This window comes from Musa acuminata, chromosome BXJ2-1, assembly GCF_036884655.1.
Source record: "Musa acuminata AAA Group cultivar baxijiao chromosome BXJ2-1, Cavendish_Baxijiao_AAA, whole genome shotgun sequence".
NCBI lineage: Eukaryota > Viridiplantae > Streptophyta > Magnoliopsida > Zingiberales > Musaceae > Musa > Musa acuminata.
This window is the reverse complement of record NC_088338.1, coordinates 27,388,504-27,404,069: the sequence shown is the minus strand read 5'-3', so window position 1 is coordinate 27,404,069 and position 15,566 is coordinate 27,388,504. Positions and strand designations below refer to the sequence as shown.

The window sequence follows — 15,566 nt, the reverse complement described above, 5'->3', positions numbered from 1 at the left end:
GCTCTACGGGAGATGTTTCGTATCACGGGATGCAAAAAGGAGTGCAACACGAGGACTTCCCAGGGGGTCACCCATCGTAGTACTACTCAAGCCCAAGCACGCTTAACTTCGGTGTTTTGATGGGATCTGGTGATTTAGTGCTGGCATTATCACACCCGTTTCGCGTGCTTCGTCCCTCGCCTATGTGCACGTCGCGGTCGGCGCATCAACGTCTGGAGCCTCTTGCCCGTCACAGCAAATTTCCAGCCCCAAAACAATCGTCTCGGAGCTCTACGGGAGATGTTTCGTATCCCGGGATGCAAAAAGGAGTGCAACACGAGGACTTCCCAGGGGGTCACCCATCGTAGTACTACTCTGGCCCAAGCACGCTTAACTTCGATGTTTTGATGGGATCTGGTGATTTAGTGCTGGCATTCTCACACCCGTTTCGCGTGCTTCGTCCCTCGCCTATGACCACGTCGCGGTCGGCGCATCAACGTCCGGAGCCTCTTGCCCGTCACGAAACCGTCGTCGCTTTCTCGATCGTTCACGAAATCCCTATTGCAAGCTCTCTCCGAGCCCTAGCCCGACGACTGCGTATCGATCACGGCAAGCACGTGTCGAAACCATCGGCACTTTCTAGAACGATCTCGGAATCGCTATTGCGACCCCAATCCGGAAAGCTCTCTCCGAGCCCCTCGATACTGACTGCGTAGCGGTCACAGCAAATTTCCAACCCCAAAACAATCGTCTCGGAGCTCTACGGGAGATGTTTCGTATCCCGGGATGCAAAAAGGAGTGCAACACGAGGACTTCCCAGGGGGTCACCCATCGTAGAACTACTCTGGCCCAAGCACGCTTAACTTCGGTGTTTTGATGGGATCCGGTGATTTAGTGCTGCCATTATCGCACCCGTTTCGCGAGCTTCGTCCCTCGCCTATGTGCACGTCGCGGTCGGCGCATCAACGTCCGAAGCCTCTTGCCCGTCACGAAACCGTCGGCGCTTTCTCGAACGTTCACGAAATTCCTATTGCAAGCTCTCTCCGAGCCCTAGCCCGACGACTGCGTATCGATCACGGCAAGCACGTGCCGAAACCATCGGCACTTTCTAGAACGATCTCAAAATCGCTATTGCGACCCCAATCCGGAAAGCTCTCTCCGAGCCCCTCGATACTGACTGCGTAGCGGTCACAGCAAATTTCCAGCCCCAAAACAATCATCTCGGAGCTCTACGGGAGATGTTTCGTATCACGGGATGCAAAAAGGAGTGCAACACGAGGACTTCCCAGGGGGTCACCCATCGTAGTACTACTCAAGCCCAAGCACGCTTAACTTCGGTGTTTTGATGGGATCTGGTGATTTAGTGCTGGCATTATCACACCCGTTTCGCGTGCTTCGTCCCTCGCCTATGTGCACGTCGCGGTCGGCGCATCAACGTCCGGAGCCTCTTGCCCGTCACTGCAAATTTCTAGCCCCAAAACAATCGTCTCGGAGCTCTACGGGAGATGTTTCGTATCACGGGATGCAAAAAGGAGTGCAACACGAGGACTTCCCAGGGGGTCACCCATCGTAGTACTACTCAAGCTCAAGCACGCTTCACTTCGGTGTTTTGAAGGGATCTGGTGATTTATTGCTGGCATTATCACACCCGTTTCGCGTGCTTCGTCCCTCGCCTATGACCACGTCGCGGTCGGCGCATCAACGTCCGGAGCCACTTGTCCGTCACGAAACCGTCGTCGCTTTCTCGAACGTTCACGAAATCCCTATTGCAAGCTCTCTCCGAGCCCTAGCCCGACGACTGCGTATCGATCACGGTAAGCACGTGCCGAAACCATCGGCACTTTCTATAACGATCTCAGAATCGCTATTGCGACCCCAATCCGGAAAGCTCTCTCCGAGCCCCTCGATACTGACTGCGTAGCGGTCATAGCAAATTTCCAACCCCAAAACAATCGTCTCGGAGCTCTACGGGAGATGTTTCGTATCCCGGGATGCAAAAAGGAGTGCAGCACGAGGACTTCCCATGGGGTCACCCATCGTAGTACTACTCTGGCCCAAGCACGCTTAACTTCGGTGTTTTGATGGGATCTGGTGATTTAGTGCTGGCATTATCACACCCGTTTCGCGTGCTTCGTCCCTCGCGTATGACCACGTCGCGGTCGGCGCATCAATGTCCGGAGCCTCTTGCCCGTCAAGAAACCGTCGTCGCTTTCTCGAACATTCACGAAATCCCTATTGCAAGCTCTCTCCGAGCCCTAGCCCAACGACTGCGTATCGGTCATGGCAAGCACGTGCCGAAACCATCGGCACTTTCTAGAACGATCTCGGAATCGCTATTGCGACCCCAATCCGGAAAGCGCTCTCCGCGCCCCTCGATACTGACTGCGTAGCGGTCACAGCAAATTTCCAACTCCAAAACAATCGTCTCGGTGCTCTACGGGAGATGTTTTGTATCCCGGGATGCAAAAAGGAGTGCAACACGAGGACTTCCCAGGGGGTCACCCATCGTAGTACTACTCTGGCCCAAGCACGCTTAACTTCGGTGTTTTGATGGGATCCGGTGATTTAGTGCTGCCATTATCGCACCCGTTTCGCGAGCTTCGTCCCTCGCCTATGTGCACGTCGCGGTCGGCGCATCAACGTCCGGAGCCTCTTGCCCCTCACGAAACCGTCGGCGCTTTCTCGAACGTTCACGAAATTCCTATTGCAAGCTCTCTCCGAGCCCTAGCCCGACGACTGCGTATCGATCACGGCAAGCACGTGCCGAAACCATCGGCACTTTCTAGAACGATCTCAAAATCGCTATTGCGACCCCAATCCGGAAAGCTCTCTCCGAGCCCCTCGATACTGACTGCGTAGCGGTCACAGCAAATTTCCAGCCCCAAAACAATCATCTCGGAGCTCTACGGGAGATGTTTCGTATCACGGGATGCAAAAAGGAGTGCAACACGAGGACTTCCCAGGGGGTCACCCATCGTAGTACTACTCAAGCCCAAGCACGCTTAACTTCGGTGTTTTGATGGGATCTGGTGATTTAGTGCTGGCATTATCACACCCGTTTCGCGTGCTTCGTCCCTCGCCTATGTGCACGTCGCGGTCGGCGCATCAACGTCCGGAGCCTCTTGCCCGTCACAGCAAATTTCCAGCCCCAAAACAATCGTCTCGGAGCTCTACGGGAGATGTTTCGTATCCCGGGATGCAAAAAGGAGTGCAACACGAGGACTTCCCAGGGGGTCACCCATCGTAGTACTACTCTGGCCCAAGCACGCTTAACTTCGATGTTTTGATGGGATCTGGTGATTTAGTGCTGGCATTCTCACACCCGTTTCGCGTGCTTCGTCCCTCGCCTATGACCACGTCGCGGTCGGCGCATCAATGTTCGGAGCCTCTTGCCCGTCACGAAACCGTCATCGCTTTCTCGAACGTTCACGAAATCCCTATTGCAAGCTCTCTCCGAGCCCTAGCCCGACGACTGCGTATCGATCACGGCAAGCACGTGTCGAAACCATCGGCACTTTCTAGAACGATCTCGGAATCGCTATTGCGACCCCAATCCGGAAAGCTCTCTCCGAGCCCCTCGATACTGACTGCGTAGCGGTCACAGCAAATTTCCAACCCCAAAACAATCGTCTCGGAGCTCTACGGGAGATGTTTCGTATCCCGGGATGCAAAAAGGAGTGCAACACGAGGACTTCCCAGGGGGTCACCCATCGTAGTACTACTCTGGCCCAAGCACGCTTAACTTCGGTGTTTTGATGGGATCCGGTGATTTAGTGCTGCCATTATCGCACCCGTTTCGCGAGCTTCGTCCCTCGCCTATGTGCACGTCGCGGTCGGCGCATCAACGTCCGGAGCCTCTTGCCCGTCACGAAACCGTCGGCGCTTTCTCGAACGTTCACGAAATTCCTATTGCAAGCTCTCTCCGAGCCCTAGCCCGACGACTGCGTATCGATCACGGCAAGCACGTGCCGAAACCATCGGCACTTTCTAGAACGATCTCAAAATCGCTATTGCGACCCCAATCCGGAAAGCTCTCTCCGAGCCCCTCGATACTGACTGCGTAGCGGTCACAGCAAATTTCCAGCCCCAAAACAATCATCTCGGAGCTCTACGGGAGATGTTTCGTATCACGGGATGCAAAATGGAGTGCAACACGAGGACTTCCCAGGGGGTCACCCATCGTAGTACTACTCAAGCCCAAGCACGCTTAACTTCGGTGTTTTGATGGGATCTGGTGATTTAGTGCTGGCATTATCACACCCATTTCGCGTGCTTCGTCCCTCGCCTATGTGCACGTCGCGGTCGGCGCATCAACGTCCGGAGCCTCTTGCCCGTCACAGCAAATTTCCAGCCCCAAAACAATCGTCTCGGAGCTCTACGGGAGATGTTTCGTATCACGGGATGCAAAAAGGAGTGCAACACGAGGACTTCCCAGGGGGTCACCCATCGTAGTACTACTCAAGCCCAAGCACGCTTAACTTCGGTGTTTTGATGGGATCTGGTGATTTAGTGCTGGCATTATCACACCCGTTTCGCGTGCTTCGTCCCTCGCCTATGACCACGTCGCGGTCGGCGCATCAACGTCCGGAGCCACTTTTCCGTCACGAAACCGTCGTCGCTTTCTCGAACGTTCACGAAATCCCTATTGCAAGCTCTCTCCGAGCCCTAGCCCGACGACTGCGTATCGATCACGGTAAGCACGTGCCGAAACCATCGGCACTTTCTATAACGATCTCGGAATCGCTATTGCGACCCCAATCCGGAAAGCTCTCTCCGAGCCCCTCGATACTGACTGCGTAGCGGTCACAGCAAATTTCCAACCCCAAAACAATCGTCTCGGAGCTCTACGGGAGATGTTTCGTATCTCGGGATGCAAAAAGGAGTGCAACACGAGGACTTCCCAGGGGTTCACCCATCGTAGTACTACTCTGGCCCAAGCACGCTTAACTTCGGTGTTTTGATGGGATCCGGTGATTTAGTGCTGCCATTATCGCACCCGTTTCGCGAGCTTCGTCCCTCGCCTATGTGCACGTCGCGGTCGGCGCATCAACGTCCGGAGCCTCTTGCCCGTCACGAAAACGTCGGCGCTTTCTCGAACGTTCACGAAATTCCTATTACAAGCTCTCTCCGAGCCCTAGCCCGACGACCGCGTATCGATCACGACAAGCACGTGCCGAAACCATCGGCACTTTCTAGAATGATCTCGGAATCGCTATTGCGACCCCAATCCGGAAAGCTCTCTCCGAGCCCCTCGATACTGACTGCGTAGCGGTTACAGCAAATTTCCAGCCCCAAAACAATCGTCTCGGAGCTCTACGGGAGATGTTTCGTATCCCGGGATGCAAAAAGGAGTGCAACACGAGGACTTCCCAGGGGGTCACCCATCGTAGTACTACTCTGGCCCAAGCACGCTTAACTTCGGTGTTTTGATGGGATCTGGTGATTTAGTGCTGGCATTATCACACCCGTTTCGCGTGCTTCGTCCCTCGCCTATGTGCACGTCGCGGTCAGCGCATCAATGTCCGGGGCCTCTTGCCCGTCACGAAACCGTCGTCGCTTTCTCGAACGTTCACGAAATCCCTATTGTAAGCTCTCTCCGAGCCCTAGCCCGACGAAGTATCGGTCATGGCAAGCACGTGCCGAAACCATCGGCACTTTCTAGAACGATCTCGGAATCGCTATTGCGACCCCAATCCGAAAAGCTCTCTCCGAGCCCCTCGATACTGACTGCGTAGCGGTCACAGCAAATTTCCAACCCCAAAACAATCGTCTCGGAGCTCTACGGGAGATGTTTCGTATCTCGGGATGCAAAAAGGAGTGCAACACGAGGACTTCCCAGGGGTTCACCCATCGTAGTACTACTCTGGCCCAAGCACGCTTAACTTCGGTGTTTTGATGGGATCCGGTGATGTAGTGCTGCCATTATCGCACCCGTTTCGCGAGCTTCGTCCCTCGCCTATGTGCACGTCGCGGTCGGCGCATCAACATCCGGAGCCTCTTGCCCGTCACGAAACCGTCGGCGCTTTCTCGAACGTTCACGAAATTCCTATTGCAAGCTCTCTCCGAGCCCTAGCCCGACGACCGCGTATCGATCACGACAAGCACGTGCCGAAACCATCGGCACTTTCTAGAACGATCTCGGAATTGCTATTGCGACCCCAATCCGGAAAGCTCTCTCCGAGCCCCTCGATACTGACTGCGTAGCGGTTACAGCAAATTTCCAGCCCCAAAACAATCGTCTCGGAGCTCTACGGGAGATGTTTCGTATCCCGGGATGCAAAAAGGAGTGCAACACGAGGACTTCCCAGAGGGTCACCCATCGTAGTACTACTCTGGCCCAAGCACGCTTAACTTCGGTGTTTTGATGGGATCTAGTGATTTAGTGCTGGCATTATCACACCCGTTTCGCGTGCTTCGTCCCTCGCCTATGTGCACGTCGCGGTCAGCGCATCAATGTCCGGGGCCTCTTGCCCGTCACGAAACCGTCGTCGCTTTCTCGAACGTTCACAAAATCCTTATTGTAAGCTCTCTCCAAGCCCTAGCCCGACGACTTGGTATCGGTCATGGCAAGCACATGCTGAAACCATCGGCACTTTCTAGAATGATCTCGGAATCGCTATTGCGACCCCAATCCGAAAAGCTCTCTCCGAGCCCCTCGATACTGACTGCGTAGCGGTCACAGCAAATTTCCAACCCCAAAACAATCGTCTCAGAGCTCTACGGGAGATGTTTAATATCCCGGGATGCAAAAAGGAGTGCAACACGAGGACTTCCTGTTAGGATCGAGAGCACTAAGAGGGGGGGGTGAATTAGTGCAGCGGAAATCTTTTAGCGATTAAAAACAAAAGCTGCGTTCGTTCGATAAAAATCAGTTTTGAAGCAAAAGCCGACTCAAAGATAACTTATGACTAAGTACAGTTTACGTCTAAACGTAGTTTACGTCTATACATAATTTACGTTTAAATGCAGTTTGCGTCTAAACGCAGTTTTACGTCTAAACGCAGATTTACGTCTAAACGCAGATTTACGTCTAAACGCAGATTTACGTCCAAACTCAGTTTATGTCTAAAACGCAGTTTTACGTTTAAACGTAGTTTACGTCTTAACGTAGTTTTACGTCTAAAGGCAGATTTACGTCTAAACGCAGATTTACGTCTAAACTCAGTTTACATTTAAAACGTCTAAATACAGTTTGAGCAGTTTTACGTCTAAACGCAATTTTACGTCTAGACGCAGTTTCAAAAGGACCTGAACTTTAGAAACTCGTTCGTAAAAGCGCACAAGACAGTTTTGCAGAATCAAGGCGTAAACGTAAACTGCAATGTAAATATCATACGAAAACACTAGTTTATGTCTGAAAGCATATTCGGATAGATTAGCACTTAGAAACTTGTTCGTGAATGCGTAGAAGACAGTTTTGCAGAATCAAAACGTAAACGTAAACTGCAATGTACGAAAATACCGATTTACGTCTGAATGCAGATTCTGAAGGAACAGCACTTAGAACTTGTTCGTAAAAGCGCAGAAAGTAGTAGTTATGAAGGAGGTTTGCAGTAATGATAAAGTGCTCAAAATAAACGTAAACCAGAGATTTAGAGTGGTTCGGTCAATCTTGACCTACTCCACTTTTGGCTTCCTCCACCGACGAGGTCACCGACGTCAACTAGAGGCCTTCCTTCAATAGGCGAAGGCCAACTGCCCTTTTACAGTTTCTCTCCTTTTGACAGGCTCAGGAGACAACCTTTAAAGACCTTTCTCTCCTCACTTTACAACTCAAAAACTTGAAGAACAGAAGGAGGAGACTGTTAGGACTCTAGCTTGGAGAGTCCTAATTGAGAGGGACATTCATGTAAAACTGTTAGGACTAGCTAGGAGAGTCCTAATTGAGAGGGACATTTTGTTAGGACTCTAGCTAGGAGAGTCCTAATTGAAAGGGGCATTCATGTAGGAGGTTGTTTCTTAGAGAAGAATTAGGAGTTGTAAAGGAATAGGAGTCTTAAGAATTAGGAGTTGTAAAGAAATATGAGTCTTAAGTAGGAGTCCTATTAGGAGTTGGTTAGAAGTAGGAGTCCTATAAGGAGTTAGGGTTTAGAAGCCCTATAAATAGTCATGTATTCCTCCTCTTTTCATAAGAAATAGATGAATCTTTTCTGCAGCCTTTGAGCAGCAACTTGGAGGGAGGAACCCCTATAGAGTTCCAAGGAGGCCGATCCCCTAAAGAGATCAACCCCAAGTTTAGAATCTGCAAGGGTTCTATCACCTGGTATCAGAGCAGCGTTCTTGGCATCTCGCTGCCCTTCCACAGCCATCTATCAACCCTCTACAACCATCCAAAGCAATTCCCACAATTGCTTAAAAGATCATCATCTAATTCCGCCATCATCTCCACCACCGCGGATCATCCTTTGATCTCCCCGTGAATTGCAACAGGTTTTGGTTTCCTGCCTTACTGCTGCTGCAATTTAGTTATCCTTATTCGAAAATCCAAAAAAAAAAAATTGTTTCTATATTGCTGCATAAACTTTTCGTCACAAAGTTTTAATCTCTACGACGAAAGATACATTGTAGAATTCCAACCGCATAACACCATCTGTTTGATCTTGCTACTATGCTTTTTCTATCCAAATTTCTACGAAATTTTTATGACATCTTTGACACTTCCTAACAGTGGATTTTCCTTTCGTTTCATCAAAAAATTCTCAATATAAACTACTGATCTTTTATGTCCAATCTGCTGCACTTGAATTGCAGAATTCAAGCCGCATAGCACCATCTGTTTGATCTTGCTACTGTACTTTTTCTATCCAAATTTCTACGAATTTTTTATGACATCTTTGACACTTCCTAACAGTGGATTTCCCTTTGGTTTCATCGAAAAATTCTCAATATAAACTCTTGATATTTTATGTCCAATCTGCTACACTTGAAAATCTATGCTGCAGAAAATTTCAGCTGCATATCGTTGCCTTAACCCATCTATTTGGAATCTTTTTTGAATGAAATTTCTTATACACTTCATAGATCATCTTGGCTTCCATCTAAGATTGATCTATTAAGAAATTCATCTCTACAAACGATTTTATGTTGCTGCAAATTTTCATCGTATCCCGCTGAAATTTTTTGACTATAATTCTGCAATTGCAACTTGCAACAATTTCCTTGCTGTTATACTGCCGAAATTTTCTTGATTAAATTAGATATCCTTGCTGTCATATAAACTGTGACTTTGCTATCAATTTCCTCCTCAATTTTCTCATGTTTTTGGTGGAAATTACGTCGAGAAATCGTTGTTTCTTCGACGACAATTTGTTAGGACTCTAGCTTGGAGAGTCCTAATTGAGAGGGACATTCATGTAAAAATATTAGGACTCTAGCTAGGAGAGTCCTAATTGAGAGGGACATTCTGTTAGGACTCTAGTTAGGAGAGTCCTAATTGAGAGGGACATTCATGTAGGAGGTTTTTCTTAGAGAAGAATTAGGAGTTGTAAGGGAATAGGAGTCTTGAGTAGGAGTCCTATTAGGAGTTGGTTAGAAGTAAGAGTCTTAAGTAGGAGTCCTATTAGGAGTTAGGGTTTAGAAGCCCTATAAATAGCCATGTATTCCTCCTCTTTTCTCAAGTAATAGATGAATCTTTTCTGCAGCCTTTGAGCAGCAACTTGGAGGGAGGAACCCCTATAGAGTTCCAAGGAGGCCGATCCCCTAAAGAGATCAACCCCAAGTTTAGAATCTGTTAGGGTTCTAACACCTGGTATCAGAGCAGCGTTCTTGGCGTCTCGCTGCACTTTCACAGCCATCCATCAATCCTCCACAACCATCCAAAGCAATTCCCACAATTGCTTAAAAGATCGTCACCGAATTCCGCCATCATCTCCATCACCACGGATCATCCTTTGATCTCCCCGTGAATTGCAACAGGTTCTGGTTTCCTACCTTACTACTGCTGCAATTTAGTTATCCTTATTCGAAAATCCAAAAAAAAAAAAATCGTTCCTATATTGCTGCATAAACTTTTCGTCACAAAGTTTTCATCTCTACGACGAAAGATACATTGCAGAATTCCAGCCACATAGCACTATCTGTTTGATCTTCCTACTGTGCTTTTTCTATCCAAATTTCTACGAAATTTTTATGACATCTTTGACACTTCTTAACAGTGGATTTCCCTTTGGTTTCATCAAAAAATTCTCAATATAAACTACTGATCTTTTATGTCCAATCTGCTGCACTTGAATTGCAGAATTCAAGCCGCATAGCACCATCTGTTTGATCTTGCTACTGTGCTTTTTCTATCCAAATTTCTACGAAATTTTTATGACATCTTTGACACTTCCTAATAGTGGATTTCCCTTTGGTTTCATCAAAAAATTCTCAATATAAACTACTGATCTTTTATGTCCAATCTGCTGCACTTGAATTGCAGAATTCAAGCCGCATAGCACCATCTGTTTGATCTTGCTACTGTGCTTTTTCTTTCCAAATTTCTACGAAATTTTTATGACATCTTTGACACTTCCAAACAGTAGATTTCCCTTTGGTTTCATCGAAAAATTCTCAATATAAACTACTGATCTTTTATGTCCAATCTGCTGCACTTGAAAATCTATGCTGCAGAAAATTTCAGCTGCATATCGTTGCCTTAACCCATCTATTTGCAATCTTTTTTGAATGAAATTTCTTATAGACTTCATATATCATCTTGGCTTCCATCTAAGATTGATCTATTAAGAAATTCATCTCTAAAAACGATTTTATGTTGCTGCAAATTTTCATCGTAACCCGCTGAAATTTTTCGACGATAATTCTGCAATTGCAACTTGCACCAATTTCTTTGCTGTTATGCTGCCGAAATTTTCTTGATTAAATTAGATATCCTTGCTGTCATATAAACTGTGATTTTGCTATCAATTCCCTCCTCAATTCTCTTAAGTTTTTGGTGAAAATTACGTCGAGAAACCGTTGTTTCTTCGACGACAATTCTACTCTTACAAGACAGCACATACTTGCTGCAACTTCCACGGATTTCTGTCAAACCTTTGCTACCATCTACCACAGATCCAAAACTTTCATCCATAACCCTAAAACTCTACCAAACCACACCCTCAAACTGCACCCAAAACAGCCACAAAACAAGCCTAAACCGTAGCCTACATCCACCAATCCACGAACACTTTCGACCATCACTTCTCTCAACCTATACATGCCTTTAACCCAACAGCAAAAGAGAGATCTTAACATCATTGATTTGGGGCCATATACTATGGCATCTAAGGAGGCAATCAATGCTAAATTCGAAGCCTTGGAGGCGCGAATGGAGGATAAGATTCGGACGCTCTTTACCGAACTCAGATTGGGCCGACCACTAAGCCCGAAGAAATCATATCAAGGAGAGAGCTTTGCCCAATCACACCAAGCCCAAAGAGATGACTTCCAAGAGAGGGGAAGCTCTATGACCAACCCCAACTATCCATGCATGAGAGTGGACTTCCCTAGATGGGAAGAAGGAGACCCGATTGGTTGGATTTCGCACGCGGAGCGATATTTTCGGTACCACAAAACCGCGGATGTATCTATGGTGAAAATTGCAGCTATACATCTTGAAGGGGATGCTATTCAGTGGTTTGACTGGTTTGAACATACTTATGGAGTCCTTTCATGGCGACAATTCAAAGAAGAACTGCTGATTCGCTTCAGACCAACCGATTACGAGAATATAGACGAACAACTAGCAAAGATCCGACAAACCTCCACCATTCAGGAGTACCAAACCAGGTTTGAAAGGTTATCTAATCAAAATCATGATTGGTCTCAAAAACAGCTATTGAGGACCTTCATTGAGGGCTTGAAGCCGGAGATCCGAGGAGAAGTTAAAGCGCGACAACCGTACACGCTTATGGCAGCCATCTCTTTCGCACGACATCAAGAGGAGCAATTGAACCATGAAGCTCGGAGGACTAGGGTCACTCCTCAACCAGTAATATTGAAGCCCTCAGCCCCCCCTACTGTTGACCAAGTCCCTGCACCAAAGAGGTTAACAGGAGAAGAGCTTCGGGAGCGATATGCGAAGGGGTTATGTTGGCATTGTGACGAGCCGTGGAGCCGTGAGCATCGCTGTAGTAAAGGAGGACTTCTTATGATTGAACCGATAGAAGAAGAGGTCATTGAACATCCAAAAGAGAGCTTTGAACATGAAGAAGAAGATGCAGAAGAAGAGCCAAAACCGACAGAAGTTACGGTACATACACTAGCTAACTACTCAAACCCGCAAACGATGAAAATTGGAGGCCTTCTCAAACAACAACCAATCACTGTTCTCATCGACACGGGCAGTACTACTAACTTCCTAAATAGTAAGCTTGCTGTTCGGATATCATTACCTATCGAGAATCGCTGCAGGTTTGATGTTAAGGTCACCGACGGACGGATTTTGAATTGTGATCATAGGCGCTTGCAGGAGAAACTATTGCTGCAGGACCAAGAGATAATTGCAGATTTCTTCCTTCTCCCTCTTAACAATCATGAGGCCATGCTCAGAATTAAATGGTTGACGACATTATGTGATATTTCCTGGAATTTTATGAAACTAATTATGAAATTTTACAGTAAGGAGAAACAGGTGACATTGCACGGGAAACGTGGGGGCGACATAACAACGATTTGCACACAACAAATGGAGAATGTTTTGCATAAAGCATGCAGCGGCTTTTTGGTACAACTTGAGCAGCAAACTAAGGGAGAGCCAACAGAATTTGAAGATCCAAATCTACTTCCTTTGCTTGCTGAATTTTCAAATATATTTGACGAACCGCGCAACCTACATCTTACCTGTCGGCATGATCATTGTATAATGATTCTTCCAGGCAAATCTTCAGCAAATGCTCAGCCATATCAGTATCCACATCTCCAGAAAGATGAAATAGAAAGGATTATAAAAGAGATGCTCGAAACAGGAGTTATTCGGCCAAGTTCCAACCTCTACTCTTCGCCGGTGCTACTTGTATGCAAGAAGGACGGAACAAGGCGAATATGTGTTGATTACCGAGCCCTCAATGGCATAATCATCAAGGACAAATACTTTATTCCAATAGTAGATGAATTGCTAGATGAAAGGGAGCACAAATCTTTACAAAGCTGGACCTTTGATCCGGGTATCATCAAATACGAGCATGCAAAGAAGACATACGGAAAACCACCTTTTGAACACACAACAACCACAAATTTTTGCTTTCTTCAACAAAAGGTGGAATATCTTGGGCATATCATATCAGAGGAAGGTGTGGCAGTGGACCCCTTCAAAATTGGAGCAATGCAAAACTGGCCGACCTCGAGAAACATAAAATTGCTACATGGCTTTCTGGGTTTAACAGGCTACTACCGCAAGTTCGTGAAAAACTATGGAAAGATCAGTGCACCACTTACTTCCTTACTAGAAAAAAATGTCTTCCAATGGTTGGACAGAGCCTCCGCTGCCTTCGACAAACTTAAGGCAGCCATGACGACGACGCCGGTGCTAACACTACCAGATTTCAACCGACCCTTCATTATTGAGGCCGACACATCTGGAGTCAGAATTGGAGCCATTCTCATGCAAGATGGTCGACCACTCGCATACACTAGCAAGACATTATCTCCCTCCGATCAAAATATGTCAACATATGATAAGGAGATGCTCGCCATTGTGCGCGCAGCAACGAGGTGGAGATTGTACTTGATCAGGCGATACTTTCAAATCAAGACCGACCATAAAAGCCTAAAATATCTCTTGGAACAGAAGATATCTTCCCCCGAGCAGCAAAAATGGGTAACAAAACTTCTTGGATTTGATTTTGAAATAACTTACAAAAAGGGGAAAGAGAATGTTCTTGCAGATGCGCTTTCGCAGCTACCCGAGCAAGTTGAAGTTTCGACCGTTTCACTTCCGACCAGCGACTTCCTTGAGGATATTAAGATGGAATGGCAAGAAGATTCAGATACTAGTAAGATTATAAAAAAATTGGAGGAAGCACCAAGCCCCATGGCTCATTACAATTGGGACTCAAAAGAATTACACTATAAGGGACGCATTGTGCTTGTGACAAATTCTACTTGCATCTTCAATAGCAGATTTTGGACAAAGTTATTCTATATGCAGGGTACTAAATTGAAAAAGAGTACGACATATCACCCACAAACCAACAGCCAACCGGAAGTTTTAAACAGGTGCTTGGAGACAGCCCAAAGCCACCCACCAAATATGACTACCCAAAGAGAACTCCAGACCCAGCCAAGTGCCATTATTAATCGACGGATCGTGACTCAACGACGACGACCCACTAATGAAGTGCTAATACAGTGGGCGAACCTACCAAAAGAAGATGCCACTTGGGAGAACTATGACGACTTGAAGATCAAATTCCCAGAATTCATGAATCATCAACCTCGAGGACAAGGCTGATTTGAAGAGGGCGGGTCTGTTAGGACTCTAGCTTGGAGAGTCCTAATTGAGAGGGACATTCATGTAAAAATGTTAGGACTCTAGCTAGGAGAGTCCTAATTGAGAGGGACATTCTGTTAGGACTCTAGTTAGGAGAGTCCTAATTGAGAGGGACATTCATGTAGGAGGTTTTTCTTAGAGAAGAATTAGGAGTTGTAAGGGAATAGGAGTCTTGAGTAGGAGTCCTATTAGGAGTTGGTTAGAAGTAAGAGTCTTAAGTAGGAGTCCTATTAGGAGTTAGAGTTTAGAAGCCCTATAAATAGCCATGTATTCCTCCTCTTTTCTCAAGTAATAGATGAATCTTTTCTGCAGCCTTTGAGCAGCAACTTGGAGGGAGGAACCCCTATAGAGTTCCAAGGAGGCCGATCCCCTAAAGAGATCAACCCCAAGTTTAGAATCTGTTAGGGTTCTAACACAATTCTACTCTTACAAGACAGCACATACTTGCTGCAACTTCCACGGATTTCTGTCAAACCTTTGCTACCATCTACCACAGATCCAAAACTTTCATCCACAACCCTAAAACTCTACCAAACCACACCCACAAACTGCACCCAAAACAGCCACAAAACAAGCCTAAATCGTAGCCTACATCCACCGATCCACCAACCCTTTCGACCATCACTTCTCTCAACCTATACATGCCTTTAACCTGACAACAAAAGAGAGATCTTAACATCATAGATTTGGAGGCATATACTATGGCATCTAAGGAGGCAATCGATGCTAAATTCGAAGCCTTGGAGGCGCGAATGGAGGATAAGATTCGGATGCTCTTTACCGAACTCAGATTGGGCCGACCACTAAGCCCGAAGAAATCATATCAAGGAGAGCTTTGCCCAATCACACCAACCCCAAAGATATGACTTCCAAGAGAGGGGAAGCTCTATGACCAACCCCAACTATCCATGCATGAGAGTGGACTTCCCTAGATGGGAAGAAGGAGACCCGATTGGTTGGATCTCGCGCGCGGAGCGATATTTTCGGTACCACAAAATCGCGGATGTATCTATGGTGAAAATTGCAGCTATATATCTTGAAGGGGATGCTATACAGTGGTTTGACTGGTTTGAACATACTTATGGAGTCCTTTCATGGCGACAATTCAAAGAAGGAC

The 15,566-nt window shown here is 46.9% G+C and overlaps 8 non-coding genes and 8 pseudogenes across 8 annotated transcripts; all 16 read right to left on the bottom strand.

The window, feature by feature from the left end:
* Nucleotides 1-38: 38 nt before the first annotated feature.
* On the bottom strand, nucleotides 39-157 carry LOC135601212 (5S ribosomal RNA). Its single transcript, XR_010483512.1, has one exon. It is a non-coding gene; the product is annotated as a 5S ribosomal RNA (ribosomal RNA).
* Nucleotides 158-305: 148 nt separating this feature from the next.
* Nucleotides 306-424, bottom strand: LOC135603079 (5S ribosomal RNA; annotated as a pseudogene).
* Nucleotides 425-774: 350 nt separating this feature from the next.
* On the bottom strand, nucleotides 775-893 carry LOC135602663 (5S ribosomal RNA; annotated as a pseudogene).
* A 350-nt stretch (nucleotides 894-1,243) lies between these two features.
* Nucleotides 1,244-1,362, bottom strand: LOC135601211 (5S ribosomal RNA). Its single transcript, XR_010483511.1, has one exon. It is a non-coding gene; the product is annotated as a 5S ribosomal RNA (ribosomal RNA).
* A 148-nt stretch (nucleotides 1,363-1,510) lies between these two features.
* LOC135604357 (5S ribosomal RNA) lies at nucleotides 1,511-1,629 on the bottom strand (annotated as a pseudogene).
* A 350-nt stretch (nucleotides 1,630-1,979) lies between these two features.
* LOC135602299 (5S ribosomal RNA) lies at nucleotides 1,980-2,098 on the bottom strand (annotated as a pseudogene).
* A 350-nt stretch (nucleotides 2,099-2,448) lies between these two features.
* On the bottom strand, nucleotides 2,449-2,567 carry LOC135601495 (5S ribosomal RNA). Its single transcript, XR_010483787.1, has one exon. It is a non-coding gene; the product is annotated as a 5S ribosomal RNA (ribosomal RNA).
* A 350-nt stretch (nucleotides 2,568-2,917) lies between these two features.
* Nucleotides 2,918-3,036, bottom strand: LOC135601210 (5S ribosomal RNA). Its single transcript, XR_010483510.1, has one exon. It is a non-coding gene; the product is annotated as a 5S ribosomal RNA (ribosomal RNA).
* Nucleotides 3,037-3,184: 148 nt separating this feature from the next.
* LOC135603078 (5S ribosomal RNA) lies at nucleotides 3,185-3,303 on the bottom strand (annotated as a pseudogene).
* A 350-nt stretch (nucleotides 3,304-3,653) lies between these two features.
* Nucleotides 3,654-3,772, bottom strand: LOC135601494 (5S ribosomal RNA). Its single transcript, XR_010483786.1, has one exon. It is a non-coding gene; the product is annotated as a 5S ribosomal RNA (ribosomal RNA).
* A 350-nt stretch (nucleotides 3,773-4,122) lies between these two features.
* LOC135601209 (5S ribosomal RNA) lies at nucleotides 4,123-4,241 on the bottom strand. The gene has a single exon (XR_010483509.1). It is a non-coding gene; the product is annotated as a 5S ribosomal RNA (ribosomal RNA).
* A 148-nt stretch (nucleotides 4,242-4,389) lies between these two features.
* On the bottom strand, nucleotides 4,390-4,508 carry LOC135601207 (5S ribosomal RNA). Its single transcript, XR_010483507.1, has one exon. It is a non-coding gene; the product is annotated as a 5S ribosomal RNA (ribosomal RNA).
* Nucleotides 4,509-4,858: 350 nt separating this feature from the next.
* LOC135603065 (5S ribosomal RNA) lies at nucleotides 4,859-4,977 on the bottom strand (annotated as a pseudogene).
* Nucleotides 4,978-5,327: 350 nt separating this feature from the next.
* Nucleotides 5,328-5,446, bottom strand: LOC135601249 (5S ribosomal RNA). Its single transcript, XR_010483548.1, has one exon. It is a non-coding gene; the product is annotated as a 5S ribosomal RNA (ribosomal RNA).
* A 347-nt stretch (nucleotides 5,447-5,793) lies between these two features.
* LOC135603526 (5S ribosomal RNA) lies at nucleotides 5,794-5,912 on the bottom strand (annotated as a pseudogene).
* Nucleotides 5,913-6,262: 350 nt separating this feature from the next.
* On the bottom strand, nucleotides 6,263-6,381 carry LOC135602192 (5S ribosomal RNA; annotated as a pseudogene).
* Between the last annotated feature and the right edge of the window lie 9,185 nt (nucleotides 6,382-15,566).